Here is a 19,109-nt window from a genome sequence, read left to right on the forward strand (position 1 = left end):
TCCAGGCATGTTCCCTTATACTGGTAAATGTCCCCTTTCCTGGTAAATGTACCCCATCCTGATAAATGTCACCCTTCCTGCTAAATGTTCCTCATCCTGGCATGTTCATGTTCCCCCATCCTTTCATGTTTCCCCCCATTCTGGTAAATGTATCCCCCATACTGGTAAATGTACCCCTTCCTGGCATGTTCCCATTCCTGCTAAATGTACCCCATCCTTAGACGTTTCCCCCATCCTTGCAGCCATGTTTGCCCCGTGCTCTCCATGTTTGCCCCGTGCTCTCCATGTTTGCCCCGTGCTCTCCATGTTTGCCCCGTGCTCTCCATGTTTGCCCCGTGCTCTCCATGTTTGCCCCGTGCTCTCCATGTTTGCCCCGTGCTCTCCATGTTTGCCCCGTGCTCTCCATGTTTGCCCCGTGCTCTGTCTGTATGCCCTTTGCTCTGTCTGTATGCCCCGTGCTCTGTCTGTATGCCCCCGTGCTGGCACTGTCCTCACACCTTGGCACAGCCGCACACAGCTTAAAAATAAAAAAAAAACCTCACCTTCTAGCAGCAGCTCCACCGCGTGGCCACAAGACACCGGCGCCACCTACTGAGTGATGCTCCTCCGTCTCCTAGGCAATAAGCCTGCGGCCCAGGAGAGGAGGAGTGTCAGAGGGAGGAGAGATGTCTCCTCTGTTAAACACCACGTTGATCTGCCGGTGCGATCATATCGGCAGTTCAACGTGGCTCAGTGTGGTAACAGCGCGCGTGCCAACACAAAGGGCTCTGCGTGCCCAGTGTGGCACGCGTGCCATAGGTTCGCCATCACTGCACTAGGGGTTGCCATGTTGGATTTGCTGTGTGTAACGACTGTTACTCACTCCTTTATGGCAGCCCCCTGTGCATAGAGAACAGTGGTCGTGATCTGACCCCATTTAGTAACGTTAGGGTAGGCGTCTGCTGTGACCTGGATGCACCCCCTGGGCTGTCTACATCACAGCAGAGGGAGGAGATCAGCGCCATCATTGTGGAGCTCACAGTGTATGCTGTTTGCTCCACTTTACCCCTGCCAACCGCCAAGATATGAGTACGGGGCACCTCCCCCCCCCCCCCGCCCCCCTGTTACTGTCTCCAATGACACCCCCGCTCTGCCCTCTCCCACGCCGTGTGTGGTGTGTGTGCGCCTCTGCATGTGAGTACTGGCACTGCTACCATCTCCAATAACACCCCCCCACCCCCACTTTCCTTTCTGCCTGCCACCTGTCGGCCTGTGTGTGTGTACCGGTGATACTGCCTGCTGAGCCGTGTATCTAATCCTATCCTGTGTGATACTGTCTGCTGAACTGTGTATCTAATCCTATCCTCCAGCTGGCCTTGGTGACACTTTAGACATTTCTGGTCACCAACAAAATGGCTCCGCACTGTGATCCCAAATTTCATTCTCTGGTTTCCCTTGGAAACACCCAGGTTGGGAGGGGGAGGTGACATCACACACAGGAGAGCAGACTCCGCCCACTTTACTGCAGCTGTAATAAAGGCTATTTCTACAGTGGGATTTCTGTAGGATTTCAGCAGTTGCTCTCCCTAGTGTTTTAACAGTGGAAAATATCAAACTTTTTTTTTTTTTTGCTCAAATAATATTTAAACAAAACATTAAAACATTAATACTTAACATTTTTTCAGTTATTTAATTTTTTTTTTTTTGGACGTTTTCCCTTTTAGTTGTCATAGACTTTGCTGAGGACGTAGAACGCATGCGTTTATACTGCAGTTTAAAACTCTGCGCAAACGCATGAAAAAACGCAACGTGCGCATATAGCCTAAGTAAAAGGTAAAATACACACTATGTATTAGAAAGTTGCATACATTTTCATTACAAAGTAATCTTTTGTTATAGACTAGAATACACCTTTTATGCCACTTGTAAAATATACAGGAGGAACTATTTCGCCGCAGCCACAAAAAAACGCTTCGTCTTCTGCAGTAGTCGATATATATTGTGTTGCTCCTAGATTAGACTTAGGCAGATTTCGGCTTATCGCGCAGCGTGCGGGAACTGGGTCACTACTGGTAATATACTAGCAATAAATATACTGTGATTATTTTGAACTTTCATTCCTAAGTCAAAATCAAATATATATATATCTCGCTACATTATCGGCCTGGAAATTTATTTCCTCCTGTGGCAGAAAATACCTTTAGATCATAGCGGTGTATACTAAAACCCGCCTGATTAACATTTTACCCACGACATTCGCATTGCTTTATTCAGCCGCTGCCGTCCTGACTTAAAATACTATCTTAATATCCACAGCACAAATCTCTTGCGCTTGTCTTGATTTATTGAATATATTAATTCTCTAGGATTAATTTCCTGACAAATACCCAAGTTAAAGTCGTTTAAAAGAACTGAGAGTCCTCAGTGGTTGATACCTTTTAATGGCTAACTGAAAAGATGGTAATAATTGCAAGCTTTCGAGACTACTCAGGTCTCTTCATCAGGCATGATGAAGAGACCTGAGTAGTCTCGAAAGCTTGCAATTATTACCATCTTTTCAGTTAGCCATTAAAAGGTATCAACCACTGAGGACTCTCAGTTCTTTTAAACAATTTTTTTATCTCTAGTGGCTAACACGGTACAAAGATATATTTTACTTGTATCAAGTTAAAGTCATAATTTCTGGTAGACTCAGGCCACGATGGGTTAAATGTATCCTTATCTGACTCTGTAGCCATAGCTGCATTTCATCCTAGTGACGGACATGCAACAATGTATCAAGGCAATGTGTCCTGCCTGTGACATTTATAGGTGGATATTAATTAAAATGCATAATCCTGATTGTAATTGATACTACAGATCGGCATCGTGTGATCCAGTAAACGATTCATTCTGCTCATTATTCATCTGCTTTTGTCTTAAAGGGGGGCTCTGCTGTATGTAAACAGGCCGGGCGCTTGTAAAACGAAAATCTTCTTGTTATCCCATCCATCACCATTTTCAGGATATTAGTGTCGTGACGGGGGTGTGATGGGGTCGGTCGTCTTTACCTCCAGAAGGTGAACATTTTGCACCGAGCAAATGCTTCTTATAGGCAACGGTTTATTACAATCTCGTCATATCTGTGTAAATAAAATGCATGGTTACAAGGGGAAGGGGTGAGGAGGCGCAGACATGGTTGGCTTCATCTCTGTTCAATAGCAAGTCATAGCTAGGGGTCCGCTCAATATTAGCAAGGACTCGTTATCCTGCATTACCCCTGGACAAGGCAAAATGTGTAGCCCGCACCTCATATCCAACATCTAAGAGCAGCTCCTGTAAAGGCCATGTTTTATTTTACCTTTTTAGATTATTCCAATGTATAATAAAAAAAAAACACTTTATAAATCATCTTGTGTATACAGTTCCTCTGCATCAATGTGTCTCCATGGTTACAGACTACAAACCAGTCCTGTGTAGTCTGGCTCTTCCTTCATGGGTTACTCCCATTGATCTGTTCTCGCTAATCTACAGGCAGTAGAAGGAGCTGTGAACTGCTCACATTATTCCTCGTCCTTATTGATCAGTGATAGACAACCAAGTGATTGTAGGAGATTTAGAGGAATGTTCTGCTGACACGTGCTCATTCTAAGTAGGCTGCAATAGCAGCCAGAGCCCATGGACGAGAGTGGTGCTTTATTTTTCCCCTCCTGTTGTACAGCCCCTTTTATTGGGCCTTTGTAACAGTGATGTCCGTGGAAGGCTGGCAGCTCTTATAGGGTTTACACCAGACCCTCTGATTAGAAGGTCCTATGGGAACAATAACCTTCACCCTTCAACCACTATACAGGTATGAAGACTTATGCAGGGTCCCTGGGTTACGTCTACAGAGAGGATGTTGGCCAGTGGAGCAAGCTGGCAGAAAGAAGGGTCATAAAACCAGGTCAAATATAGGATGTCAAGGACAAAATCGAGAAACGGGTAACCAAAATACAAGCTGAGATAGGGGACCTAAAACCCAGGAAGAAAAAGGAGCTAGACGAAACAGACCAACAGCTGGGGGTCTAAATAGGAAGTGGCTCCACCCAAGGCTCATAACAGAGAGCGGATTACAGATAACCCGTACCAGCAAGACATAGTCCATCTGTGCGGGACCAGCGTCCCAGCAAAGCTAATGTAAAACAAGTCCACGCCTGAATCGCTCAATTCTGTGGGAGCGTGGAGCTGCCTAGTGACAGAGGTCCTAGAAGAGGGTTCGGACACGGCCTTATTCTAGAGTGCTCTAAAATAACAACTGCATGGGGAACTGTGCAGGTATAAGCTGAGTGCCCAGTGCCAGGCGGCTGCTGTGCAGCCCAACACTCATAGTTTCTGGCCTGTAGTAGCTTCATGTACAAGTTCTCATATGAGGCAGCGGCTTTTCAACTTCTGCAGTGAGTACTTGTTTTCCGTTAAGACAACACACGCCGCCATTCACCAGTCTATAAGACTGGCCATTCCTTCTTGCAATCATTCTGGACTTTCCTGTACTAACAGGCCCCGTCCATTGTCTTGTGTGCTGGGTTTAGGCATGTGCAGAACACAATCACATAATGACATCTCGCTTAATCCTCATCTTCTCCGGTGAAAACAATCTCGCTTCCTCCAATCCTCCAGACTTGTGTTTTCCACTCCACTGCCTCTCCAACAACTTTCCTATTCTTTGTCTGTCCCGCGGTCCTCGCAGTCGGGTTCGGGCTTCTCGCTTTGTTGACATTCCATAAACTATCTTTTCGTGATATTTGTACGTTTTTTGGCTTTGTAGAACATTAACATTAATTAAACGGAAGGCTCTCTGACCAGTAATGCCCTGGACTTGGCTAGCCGGACACTCAGTGGAGGGAATATGAGCCGATTGGGGAAGAATTCATATCCTGTATTATTGGTGATCAAAGACCCCATTGTGCGGCTGATTCTGTGTCTTCCAGGTTGAGATACCTTGTTCATTCTTTTCTAACTCCGGTAAATTCAGGGCATCTCGTCTTTCGCCGGTCCTAGAAATGCACGCATAGCCGAAGTTCCAGTGCCGTCCTTTATCCCCTAATCCTCTGAGCTAGCAAAAGTAGGACAGGCTGAATGAATTTATCACATCTGGGAATGTATATCCCCGACTCCGCTCGCCCCCGAGCAGTGATAACCTGCTTCATAAACCAGCACAAAGTAATAATGAATTTCTGGCCAATAAAGGATATATCCTAGTTATCAATGGTTCGCTGCTTGTAGTGTAAATCCAATGAAAACTCTGATATGAAGTCTGCTCAATTTAATGGTAAAATAAAGTTTGGAGAGGAGTCTGGATTTTTGCTTCTTTTTTCATATATTTTTATTTTGGTTTCTTCTCTACAGGTAAACTGGATTTCCCAGTGTTTCATCAGTATTGCCTATACTTGGATCCATATGTAAGTGTCGCGGGCGGAGGAGGGGACGCCGCGCTCTCCCTCTGCTCGGGTCCGGCGGCCGCTGCAGCTGCTGCGGCCTGCTGCTGCTGCTCGGTGGCTCAAGCGGTGGGCCGGATCCCGGGGACTCGAGCGGCGCTCCTCGCCCGTGAGTGAAAGGGGTGTTTTGGGTGTGGGAATTGTTTATTGTCCGTGACGCCACCCACGGTTGTGGTGATTTGTTGACACCACCGCTGCTCTGTATGGGGATCCCGGGAGGGATGGTATGGAGCAGCCAGTTGTTGTGTTGCCCCTCCGTGGGTAGGGGTTGGTGATTCCGGGGCCCAGTGATGAGGTGGGAGATGCAGGGCTTGGTGGACGCGGGGGCAGCGCTGTGCCTTGCGGCACTGTGGTACTCACTCAGCCTGAAACGATGACACAGTTCTCGGTAAAACACACGGCTGGAAAGACGGTTCCCACGGACGGCTGCACTTGCTTTCCCCAGTAGGTGACTGTGACGGGCGGAGCCAACCGCCTGGCCCACACCCTGGTGTGAACATCAGCCCCTGGAGGAAGGCAACAAGGATTTTGGTAGCCTTGGTGTTCCTAACTGGGGTGTAGGGTGTGGTGGTGTGATGACCTGTGACCCCTGGCTTGCCCAGGGCGTCACATAAGCCTTCAGGGGCACCGTCCTGTGCCGGGCTGAAACGAGGACGTCTGCCATCCAATGCCCAATGGATCATAGAGGGGACATGCAGAATGGTCCATACTTGTGAGTATAGATTACAATTTTGAACTGTGCACAGCATGTTACGACCCCGGGTAAGGCCTTCATAGGGAAACCAATTATGCCAGTCGTGTCAGTGATCCATCACCGGTCGTGGTCAGGTTTGATTGTCTGGGTGATGTCGCACCTAGTGGGAAAGATCCTCGAAGTTCTTGCTGTGGGATCGTTGGTGTGTCGCTACGTGTGACTGGACCCTAATGCAGCACGGATAGGTGACGTTAATGTATCAAGGAGATTTCCACGGAACAATGAATGGACTAGAGTCAGAAGAGCCACAAAGGAGCAAACTGGAATCACCGAATCTGATAAAGCAGAGTTCAGATTATGGCAAAAGGCTTAACAGCGTTGTAATCACAGGGAGCAGAAGAGCCTCATTGATGAAGAGCCGGTGAAGCAGAGTTAATTGCACAGCAGGTTCAGTACTGGTCTGGTGACTTTACTGAATTAACTCAGTGTTGAAAGAAAACAGTGAAGTAGTAGGGTTCAGATGCAAAATATTATAGCAGCGGAGTTACCCAGAAAATATCAGCAGTAGCAGAGCTGGGTTTGACACAGAGTGCAGAGCTTGGCAGAGGTGTAGCTGTTGTCACCCACTGACCCAGACCTGGGATAGTAATATCTGAGCTTTGCATTGGGTTTCTGCTGATGCACCTAAAGGGGACTAGCGATGTCGCTCGTGAAAGCACCCGCCCCTGTCGTTTGTGCGTCACGGGCAAATTGCTGCCTGTGGTGCACAACATCGCTAGTAGCCGTCACACGGACTTACCTTCCTAGTGACGTCTCTGTGGGTGGCGAACAGCCTCTTTTCTAAGGGGGCGGTTCATGCGGCTTCACAGCGACATCACACGGCAGGCGGCCAATAGAAGCGGAGGGGCGGAGAGCAGCCACATGAAAGTCACGCCCACCTCATTGCTGGAGGAAGCAGGTACGATGTTCATCGTTCCTGGGGTGTCACACGTAGCTATGTGTGCTGCCTCAGGAACGACGAACAACCTGCGTCCTAAATGAGCAACGACATTTGGGAAACGGACGACGTGTCAACAATCAACGATTTGGTAAGTATTTTGCATAGTTAGCGGTTGCTCGTAGGTGCCACACGCAACGACGTCGCTAACGAGGCCGGATGTGCATCACGAATTCCGTGACCCCAACGATATCTCGTTAGCGATTGTCGTTGCGTGTAACGGGGCCTTAAGAACAGAGCCATTGGAAGGAGGAGGAAGCGGCATCGACGCTGGGTCCAGAACAGGTAGCTCTGTGATCTGTCAGTTCACACTGCGGCAAACTGCAGCACCCTAACATATGCGATCACAGCGCAGTGCAGACACTATCTGGCTAATTACCATCCATGGGGGACGCCCTCAGAAACATCAATCAAACCAGATTGGGCAGGAGTAGGACTTCTTGGCACATCATCTCTAGGTTTTAAAATAAATAAAATAAAGCCTGAATATCTTTTAATATTGAATCAATGGAGAGGTGCACAAACCTGCTATGTGGCCAATATACAGGCCTGTGCAGACACTGTGCGGCAGCTCCCTGCCATTAATGAAACCCAATATTGATGCAAATGTTGCAAATACTGTATAAGGTACTTGCATAGTGGCTTTTTTTTTTTTTTTTTTTTTTTTTAAAAAAGCGTACAAAACCATCCAACCACATCAAGGTGACCTAAATCCGGATGGTCCCTAACACTCATATTCTTCATCCAATGTACCGAACCAGGATTCATCTGAATGGGAAGTGAAAGCAAATCGGGTGAAGCTCATAAAGCCTCGTCTAGGAAGAATTTGTAGATGTCGCGTTCTGGCACGTTCATGGCTGTTCGGGATCTGCCATATTTAGGGCACCTTAACGCAGTTGGAGACTTTTCCGCAAAAACATGTAAATTAAGTACATTATGTTTTTAACATTTTGCAGCAATAGTGGATTTTTTTTCATTCTTCGCAGCGCTGACACATTGTATCTCTCCACCTTCTTTAAATGTTGAACATTCTAAATATGCAAAGCACATAACACACGGTCAATCCCAGGGCTCAATTTCTGACTTTTTTTTTTTTTTTGTGGTTTTTCTCCCCTTCAAATTTCTGTTAACACTGAAAAGAATTTTTTTTTTCTCCGAGTGTCTGAAGAAGTCAGCCACATCCCCAGCCTCGCTGTCCTGTGTGCGGTAAATCTGCAAATTTGGCTGCAGCAGGAGTGTCGCGGGCGGGGAGGAGGGTGTCGGCACACTACGCTCACCCCTTCTGCTCGGGTCCGGCGGTTGCTGCTCAGGGGTGGCTCGAGCTGTGGGCCGGATCCCGGGGGTTTCTCGAGCTGCACTCCTCGCCCGTGAGTGAAAGGGGGTTGTTGGGTGTGGGGATTGTTTATTGTCCGTGACGCCACCCACGGTTGTGGTGATTTCACCACAGCTGCTCAATATGGGGATCCCGGGGATGGTGATGCGGAGCAGCCAGGTGTTGTGTTGCCCCTCCGTGGGTAGGGGTTGGTGATCCCGGGGCCCGGTGATGAGAATGGGAGACGCAGGGACGCGGGGGCAGCGCTGTGCCTTGCGGCACTGTGGTACTCACTCAGCCTGAGACGTTGACACAGTTTTACGGTAAACCACACGGCTGGAAAGACGGTTCCCACGGACGGCTGCACTTGCTCTCCCAGTAGGTGACGGTGATGTCCCTTTTCCTTGCACCTTTGTTTCTATGTTGGTCGCGATGGGTCCCCACCGGTAACCCGCTCCCCGGCTTCAAGCTGGACCGGAGGAGCTCTACTCTTTGCCCGCAGGCGCTGGCCCTGAGAAACTGGTGCCCTGGCGGTGGCGGTGCTTCTGCTACAATGGTTGGGCTGTTGCCTTCAATCGGGACTTGGTTGTTGGGGGATCTACGTCCCCTTCACTGACGGATTCGGCAAATTATGGCGACTCCTAGCCTTGCCGGGGTCCGAGAGGCCCCTGCCCTGGTGCTGACTGTCCTTTGGTACACTGCTCCAGACCGCCGGGCCACTACCCGTCCGCGGTCCTTCCAGGAACTTCCAAACAGTCCCCCTCCAGACAGTCACCGCCGTTGCTGACCTTCCTGACTCTGTCCTGCACACAGCTGGACCACTTCAGGCTTTTCTTTCTGTCACCTTTCACCTTACTTCACTCCTCCTTTACCACTTCACTTTCACTTAGCTGTTTACTCCTTTCTGTCCCTAGCTGGACTCCTCACACAAGCCCTGCCTGGGCTCAACTGCCTGGTTTCTCCCGCCTCCAGAGCTGTGTCCTCCTCGGTGGGCGGAGCCAACCGCCTGGCCCACCCCCTGGTGTGTACATCAGCCTCTGGAGGAAGGCAACAAGGATTTTTGGTTAGCTTTGGTGTTCCTAACTGGGATGTAGGGTGTGGTGGTGTAATGACCTGTGACCCCTGGCTTGCCCAGGGCGTCACATTCCCCCTTAGCAAAATGCAGACCGTCCGCGGGCTGCCCGTCCAACACCGGTTTTATTTTTCTGTAAAATATAACATTGTAAACGGTAACATATATACATTTTTAATAATTATTCCCACAACGGGAGGCACATTTCTTAAACGTTACATAACGGTTTATGGTTACAGTTTCCGCTCTCTCCCACCCAAGCAACCTGGCCCTGATGCTGCCCCTAAAGCCCAGGCAGCACCCCTTGACCCACAGTCCAGCACACGGTACCCGAGCGGGAACTGTCCTTCCCCTCCAGAGGTTAGCCACCGGTTCCTTTGGTGGCTGGGCCCCAGCCTGCTCCGCTGAGGGCCCTCCCTCCAACCTGCCTCTCCGGAGGCGGCATTGCGGAAAACTGTAACGGCAAACAACATATTTACAAGCCACTTAACGTTTGTGGGTGCCCTGCAAGTTCACGGGCTTGTCCATGGATAGTTCCCATGCAAAACTTTTTAAACTGTCCCCACTGGGACAACGGTGCCGGCTCCGGCCGGTTGCAAATCACTTTTTGACAATCAGGTAAAGTACTTGGTATCATCATTTTCCATCATTCTCTGTAAACTTTTCAAACAAACTTTTAAACGTGAATTCACACAAACTTCAGTGGTGGTCCCAACGGGGACGGTGCAACGGGCATCCGCTACCCTACTCCGGACTTTCAGGCTCCGGTGCTCCTTCCAAGGGAGGGGGCGCGGCGCTCACTCGGGACTCTTGGCTGCCCCTTAACTTAGCGTCCAGCGCGAACCACCCCCGCTCCCCACAGTGCCGGGTGTATTGCACGATGTCGCCCGGCATCAGGTTGCGGCCTGGATGCTCCTCAGGCAGGTGGGCATTCACATCCCGCCGGGCTATAAACACTTCGGCCTCCAGGCCCGGTTCGTAGATAAACCCATAGCCCCGGCGGACATCAAACCGCCTCACCTGCCCCTCGTACAACGGGCCCCGGACACGGAACGTGGCCTGGCGGAGGTTCTCCTTCTCCCTTATCGCTCTGGCCACCAGCTCAGCCTTCTTCCGTTCCCTTTCAGCGATCTCCAGGCCCAGCGGTACCGGCTCCCTATCCCAATACGGCGCTGCTGCGAGCTCCGGCGCACGGGTCGGGCCCCGCGGGTCATTCTGGACGTTGCCCACTGTCAGGAATCTGGGCGGCGTGTCCCGCGGTGTCTTGGCCTTGGGCGCTGCCTTACAGCAACAACCCGGCGCTACCTCAGCCGAGGTGTGGGGGATGGGCATAGGGGCTTTTCGCTGCTGGGCCTTCGGCTCGGAGCGGGTCATCGGCTCCGGCTCGAGGGACTTTTTAGGGGATGCCTCCGGTTCAACCTTCGGAATCTTCCACGGCAACACCTCCGGTTTACTACGGGCTCCGGCTACAGGTTGGCCCGCCTGGGCGGGGACGCTGGGTGTTGCTACCGGTTGCGGTGGTAGCAGGCCTAGTGGCGGGGTCACGGCCCCCGGGACGGGTGGCGAGGGAGGCAGCGGGGGGAGAGGGCTTGGACCGGGTCCCTCAGCCGCAGCGACCGGTCCCTCGGGGACATAGGGGCGTGGGTCACTCACCCTCCCTTTCTCCGCTTCCTCCTCGCGTCTCCGCACGGTGGCTATAACATCCGCCATGTCGGCCTCCCACTCCTCCATGAAGAGCTGCATCTTCACCTGCAGCCGTTGGTAGAGCTGCGCGGTCCGGATTTCCACCCACGCCGCGGTTCCAGGCGCGGGGGCTACGGTGTCGCGGGACGGCATCCACATGGTGACTTCTTCTTCCAGGAACGGTATGTCCGCAGAGTCCTGGCGTCCCTGCTTTTATAGCTGCAGCTACATGCAGCCAGCCGCCATCGCGTCCCCCTTAGCTCTTTCCGGCCACTCCTCTCTCGGGGCGGGGTTTTGGCCTTCGCGCCTCTGCTACTCGAAGACGCTCGAGCGGGAACTTTTCGCGCCAAAGATGGCGGCTTCTGAAATTTTCCTGCCGGATATCTCCGGCGGTAACAAGGCGCACCTCTACCAAACGGCAGAGCGGTAAGATCCTGTTCGTGATGTCAAGTTGTCGCGGGCGGGGAGGAGGGTGTCAGCACACTACGCTCACCCCTTCTGCTCGGGTCCGGCGGTTGCTGCTCAGGGGTGGCTCGAGCTGTGGGCCGGATCCCGGGGGTTTCTCGAGCGGCACTCCTCGCCCGTGAGTGAAAGGGGGTTGTTGGGTGTGGGGATTGTTTATTGTCCGTGACGCCACCCACGGTTGTGGTGATTTCACCACCGCTGCTCAATATGGGGATCCCGGGGATGGTGATGCGGAGCAGCCAGGTGTTGTGTTGCCCCTCCGTGGGTAGGGGTTGGTGATCCCGGGGCCCGGTGATGAGAATGGGAGATGCAGGGCCTGGTGGGCGCAGGGACGCGGGGGCAGCGCTGTGCCTTGCGGCACTGTGGTACTCACTAAGCCTGAGACGTTGACACAGTTTTACAGTAAACCACACGGCTGGAAAGACGGTTCCCACGGACGGCTGCACTTGCTCTCCCAGTAGGTGACGGTGATGTCCCTTTTTCCTTGCACCTTTGTTTCTATGTTGGTCGCGATGGGTCCCCACCGGTAACCCGCTCCCCGGCTTCAAGCTGGACCGGAGGAGCTCTACTCTTTGCCCGCAGGCGCTGGCCCTGAGAAACTGGTGCCCTGGCGGTGGCGGTGCTTCTGCTACAATGGTTGGGCTGTTGCCTTCAATCGGGACTTGGTTGTTGGGGGATCTACGTCCCCTTCACTGACGGATTCGGCAAATTATGGCGACTCCTAGCCTTGCCGGGGTCCGAGAGGCCCCTGCCCTGGTGCTGACTGTCCTTTGGTACACTGCTCCAGACCGCCGGGCCACTACCCGTCCGCGGTCCTTCCAGGAACTTCCAAACAGTCCCCCTCCAGACAGTCACCGCCGTTGCTGACCTTGCTGACTCTGTCCTGCACACAGCTGGACCACTTCAGGCTTTTCTTTCTGTCACCTTTCACCTTACTTCACTCCTCCTTTACCACTTCACTTTCACTTAGTTGTTTACTCCTTTCTGTCCCTAGCTGGACTCCTCACACAAGCCCTGCCTGGGCTCAACTGCCTGGTTTCTCCCACCTCCAGAGCTGTGTCCTCCTCGGTGGGCGGAGCCAACCGCCTGGCCCACCCCCTGGTGTGAACATCAGCCTCTGGAGGAAGGCCACAAGAATTTTTGGTTAGCTTTGGTGTTCCTAACTGGGATGTAGGGTGTGGTGGTGTAATGACCTGTGACCCCCTGGCTTGCCCAGGGCGTCACAGGAGCCTCTCCCTTCAGTCCTGGCTGAGGTAGAAATCTTTAAGCCTCATTCGTTCGATTCTGCCCCTCTCAGCCGCCACCAAGACCTTGATGCATAATCTGTGGCCAGACTCACACATAGGGTGTGCCTTTTATAACACTGGGCTCTTGGTTTAAAAAAAAACAAAAAAAAAACATTTGGGCTCTGATGTGGCGGCTTCCTCTGCACCCCCTAAAATAATATCCTTGTGCCTTTAATCAAACAGCAGAATCTGCAGATAATGGACTTTCTCAAGCCATGCTTATATAATGCCGCTCAGCAGCATCTGTTTTCAAGCTGCTTTGTGCTACGTTTATAGGCGCAGACATATTGACTATGGAAAAGTCAGCAGATGCACCACGCACCATTCTATTTCCATAGGACTCAGTGTTATACACCATGTGCACAATTATTAGGCAAGTTGTATTTTAGAGCATTTTTTTTTTTATTATTGATCAACAACGATGTTCTCAATCAACCCAAAAGACTCAAATATCAAAGCTTAATATTTTTGGCAGTTGGAGGGGTTTTTAGATTTGGCTATCTTAGGAAGATCTGTTTGTGCAGCTGACTATTACTGTGCAGAATTATTAGGCAACTTAATAAAAACCAAATCTATTCCCATCTCACTTGTTTATTTTCACCAGGTAAACCAATATAACTGCACAAAATTTAGAAATAAACATTTCTGACATGCGAAAACAAAACCCCCAAAAAATGAGTGCCCAATATAGCCCCTTTCTTTCTGATGACACTCAGCAGCGACCATCCATAGATTCTGTCATTGCTTGATCTGTTGACGATCCACATTGCATGCAGCAGCCACCGCAGCCTCCAGCCACCGCAGCCTCCAGCCACTGCTCCCAGAGGTGGACTGTTTTCCCTCCCTGTAGATCTCACATTTATGAGGGACCACAGGTTCTCTATGGGGTTCAGATCAGGTGAACAAGGGGGCCATGTCATTATTTTTTCATCCTTTAGACCTTTACTGGCCAGCCACGCTGTGGAGTAGTTGGATGCATGTGATGGAGCATTGTCCTGCATGAAAATCATGGTTTTCTTAAACGATAGCGACTTCTTCCTGTGCCACTGCTTGAAGAAGTTGTCTTCCAGAAACTGTTAGTAGGTCTGGGAGTTGGGCTTCACTCCATCCTCAACTCGAAAAGGTCCCACTGTTAAGGTGAACTCATAACCAGAGATCACTAGTTGCCTACTGCCTGGCCGAATTGATATGGGCCAAGTGCATGCATAAAAGAATCCACACCAGACACAGTCGGATGTGTAATCTCTTCTTGGTCACAGTAGAAAATGGCACCAAACAGACAGAGGAGACTCATGCGTCCTCTTGATATAGGCTAGGGGCGTACACAAGTTCAGATATGCACATTTAGTGGGACAGTTCATGAGCTAGCCAATGGGGAGATCCGTGTTGCTGTTGATGGGTGCGTCTGACTTCAGTGGATGAAACCATGATGATGGGAGGGACGTCATCTGGTGCATCCATGCTGATGGTTTGGTCTGTCTTCCCTTATATGGTGGTCTTCTTTCATCTGGACATTCCTTGCATTCCAAGCAAGGTGTGGATAACAGGAAATGACGGCCATCTTTATATCTGTGTCATGTGTATGATCTGAACCCTGAATTATGTAAGGCAAATTGACATATTTCCCACAATCCCTTGTCAAGAGGTTAATTAAGTATTTAATCTTATGGCTCTCCTCAACAGTCCCCCCTAAATACTTTATTAACCTTCTGACCCTACCGTGGTCCTCTAACACATCAGCTCTAATGCTTTAACTGCAACTTTTTCATTTTTCTATCCGCTATACAAGCAATGCTAAGCCTTTGCCCCCGCTGGTACAGACTGCTGATCAGAGTTGATCACATCCCGCACACACAGTTCACAGAGGCACAGGTAACGAACCAGTCCTTAGAACAGACTATTTAATACCGAAGATTTTGAGATTAATCGTTAAGAAAGAGTAAGGCAATTGTAAGAATAAGCTTCTTACTGTTATGCTGCAGCTTTTAGCGTTACTGTTTCTGAAAGACTGAATCTCAATCAACTTCTGAGTGCTGTCCGCATCTTCGAGACTTTTCTACCTGAGTACTCATGATTGTATCACAACACTAATGGATCTCTTCTTGTCTCGGGTCCACAATCTACCACCAAGAGGCCTTTAACAAGATTTCCCTTACACATGGATCCGATTACCTTCAGTAACACAGAGTAGCACTTTTACGGCTTCAAATACCAACAAATAAAACAATACCAGTTACCTACAAGTGTATGTTATCCTTAAAAAGTCACTTAAACCCTTAAAATAATTGATTGGTTCAGGTCAGATAATGTTTTTTCCACCATGAGCCCTTATTTGTATAATGTTCCTGTACCCATTGTTCCCTTGGTTATGGTTATTTCCCATGTATCATCCCCAATCTAGAAATTCTCCATAAGGTTCTATGTGAGATACTCCAGCACTATGTGTGTTGTGACCCTCATTCTGCCGGTACGATGGACTCTTTACAGCGGCTGTTGTCTCCAGATGGGTTTTCCCTCAAGCTTCATGGAAGTTGCTGTGGTTGGGATAAGCTGGATCGGTCCATCTGATTCTGACTCATGGCTCATTCTGACTTGTCTTTTTAGGGTCACCCAGTCTCCGGGCTGGAGACCACGTGCTCCTAACACTGATTTAGGATCTGGAATTGGAGGATACACATATATAACACACTATATAGGCAGTTGTATACGGCTCATACATCACTGGTCAGGATATCACACTGTATCTGCAGTATCTGTGAGAAATATAATCACATTGTAGGTGCTAAACCAAAAATACCTTATGTAAAGATCGAATTATTAAGAAAAAGGAAAATTTGTTACATGATTTGCAGCGTTCACCATTATCTTGGGGATCGTTACATTTTTATGTTATAATCATTAAAATTTTAAACAACATACACCCATGTGAGTATAGACACAATTAGATATTCCAATAAAGGAGGGGGCAGGGATTGGGGCAATAGCCCTAAACTCTCCCTACCTCGCAGCGGAGGTCGGCACCCTATAAGGCGAATTGGCGCCCCCGCTCACCGATGGCTCACCCTCCCTATCCCTACACTGCTAAGGTAATACGTGCTGCTAGCAGTGAGGAAATATAGAAACCATGAGATACAGGGGATAAAGAGGCGTTAATATGCAATTATATATATCCAAGTCATTCCCAAAGATGAAATATTCACACTCTGTATTTACATAGCTGTTTGGTAGCTTAAATCAATATGATACAGCAAATTCAAGGACCAAACCCTAAAATAAATTAAATATCTCACATGTATAACATGTACCCACTGTATAAATATAATAATAATAATATGGCCAGGTAAAGTCATGAGGAGATCTCGTCCAATCACAGACCCTCCACTGTACAATTCACACTCAGGCTAATAAAATAAACGCATATTTATCAGACACTTAGCATGAAAGAAGCCCAACACGTTTCTCCCCTCTTCACAGTGGCAGACGGGGTTCATCAGGTACTGATCTCTATAATGACCTCTGCTATAGAATATGTACTTTTACCGCTTTTTAGGAACTCCATCTTTACATACCACCAGCACCATGAGTGTTTCAGCAGTAACGTTTTCCACACTGGATATGTTTCAGAGCAGACCTGAAAAGAAATTCACACAACACGCACAAAGCGCATATAATCCTACTCATGGTAGATGTATATGACTAATCTGCAATCACCGGAGCAGTAGAGCGGATGAGGGGGGTGTTGCTACGAGGTCTTTACAGTTTTTCTACCTTAATAGGCACACATCTTACAAGACTGGAGGTGTCTGGCCACCTGGGTACTGAGCAGTGGTGCCGCCAATATCTTGTCCATCCCAACACCTTTGTCACATGGGTTACCTGGGCCATTATTGAGTAGAACGCTCACGGCAGAGAAAGCGTACCGCCCTTTATCCACAGACCTTCCTCAGTCACTGGCTCCCTGCGTCTCACACGCCGTTCCTTGCTGAATTGCTTGTTCCTGTAAGGATTTAAGAACACAAGGAGTGACCAATGTCACGGACAACGTGACAGGAGCCACCGAGGTACTGGTCTGCTTTGTATAAGGACTCTCAACTCTAGGCCCATTCACTGCTTCTTTGTTGTGCACCTGTGCGAGCATCTCCTCCGGCTGCTGCCTATATCCACATTTTGACTATCTTACCCCTTTCCGCTCTACAAACCACAGTGATCGCAAATCTTCAACTCGTTCTCCTATGGGAGTGGTTTGATTTTTATTACCTCATGTTGTGTAACCTCAGCATATCCAGTGCAGAATCAACCAGCATCTTGGTATCTGGATCCATCTACGGAAAAACTCAAAATCTGCATTAGCAATTGGCTCATCTGAGACATGCTCAAAACCTGACAATTGTTACATCAGAGCAATCATGGTATATATGTGTGTCTGCTGTATCCTCCTTACAGATAAAAATATAAAGAACACTTAATAGAAAAACCCAACCGATGAACAAATTAAAACCTTAAATAATGTGTGACTTTCTGCATCATCTTTCCCCCCTTTTTGAATCTATTATCCAACACATAATTAGATTCAAAAAGTGTGTGGCCCCGGAGCTCTACATTTAGGCATAAAAGTCACATTGTATAGATTGTACCTAATCAGGAACACCAGAAATACTGTTTTTATCTGTAACGTAATAATGGAAAACCCTTTCAATGGCTTTTATAACCTTTGCTTGGACCACAGAAATCTGCATTGCAATCATTCTTTCTATAAAAGAAAACAGATGATTCAATACATTAAATATAAAACACAGAATGCCATAAATCATCCACATTCCTTAAATCAAATTATTGTAATTATTAATAAATGATGATTATTATTATTATTAATAACCATAATAATAACTTAGCACAACCTCTGGATATTGGAAGTAGAGGCGTTCATATTTGAAACATTGAGGAGATTATCAGCATCTCTGTGATACTGTCCTATAACTTGAAGGGATAAAAGAATCTAGAACAAATAAACTGGCCATGTGGGAAAACAAAATGTTGATTTGCCATAGAAAAATTATCTAACAGACTTCTATGCTTGAAAAGCTATCAATGAATCTAAACATGTCCACAGTTGACTTTTATTTCTTTGGGATAAAATTAGTAAAATAAAACTATTGTCAATGACCTTTTTCCAATATAAATTGCAATGAATTAAATGCAGGAAGCCCTTTTTTTTTTTTTTTTTTTTTTTTTTCTCTTGGGCTGCTCTCACAATAGATCGAAGGTGAGAAGGTGAGATGAAAAGCCTGCACTACAGGTTTTTTTTTTTTTTATTTTTTTTTTCTAAAAGTTGCTACTTCCCCCAAAAGCACACTGTTCATTTTCCCTGGACACGAGTGATATCTCTCTCCTTCTGTTGGATTTTTTTATTATTTATTTATTTTCCTTTCTGCAAGACATGGATATCCCATGGATGTATTTATCTATTTATTTATTTATTTTTTTTTTTAAAACATTCAACTCTCAGGATTATTCGCCACATTCGTAATTGGAATATGTATTATTTATCATGACATCTGCCGCAAAGGTATGTTTATTTTAAGGTTTTTCTCTTATTCTTTTATTGCTTATTAATTTAATAAGATATTGCTATATTGCTCCTTGTGACTGTCCTGACTCAATCCAACCTGCACACTGGATCTATATTAAGTGTTTTCCACAGCTACCCAATCATTCAATCTTCCATCTTTTAGTGCTATAAACATTTACTAACACTTCATGTTATTCAGTGGCTGCAGTTTTGTCAGCTGCACTGAGGCCTATAGAAAATGGCTCACTCTGTCTTCTTTGTCTCAATCATGCCTCAGCCATGTGCTTCATCCACCATTTTAAAATCTGTAGGAACATGTGGCAGAGAAAAGGGAAAACTGACCTCACATCTGCTCAAGCATGTCTCCCCATTTTCTATAGTCTGTACATATATACACACATATGTCCTAGATAAGTCTAATTATAGATAAAAAACACTTATTTTTCGGTCTAAGTATATAGTACTCCATCCAATCCATTGCTCAAACATTTACAGAGCACATGGTCTTCTTCACACAAACCCCTGACTCACTTTGTTTTCTTTGTCTCAATCATGCTGTAGCCATGTGCTTCGTCCACCATTTTAAAATCTTACCTAAA

This window comes from Anomaloglossus baeobatrachus, chromosome 8 (assembly GCF_048569485.1).
Source record: "Anomaloglossus baeobatrachus isolate aAnoBae1 chromosome 8, aAnoBae1.hap1, whole genome shotgun sequence".
In the NCBI taxonomy this organism is placed as follows: domain Eukaryota; kingdom Metazoa; phylum Chordata; class Amphibia; order Anura; family Aromobatidae; genus Anomaloglossus; species Anomaloglossus baeobatrachus.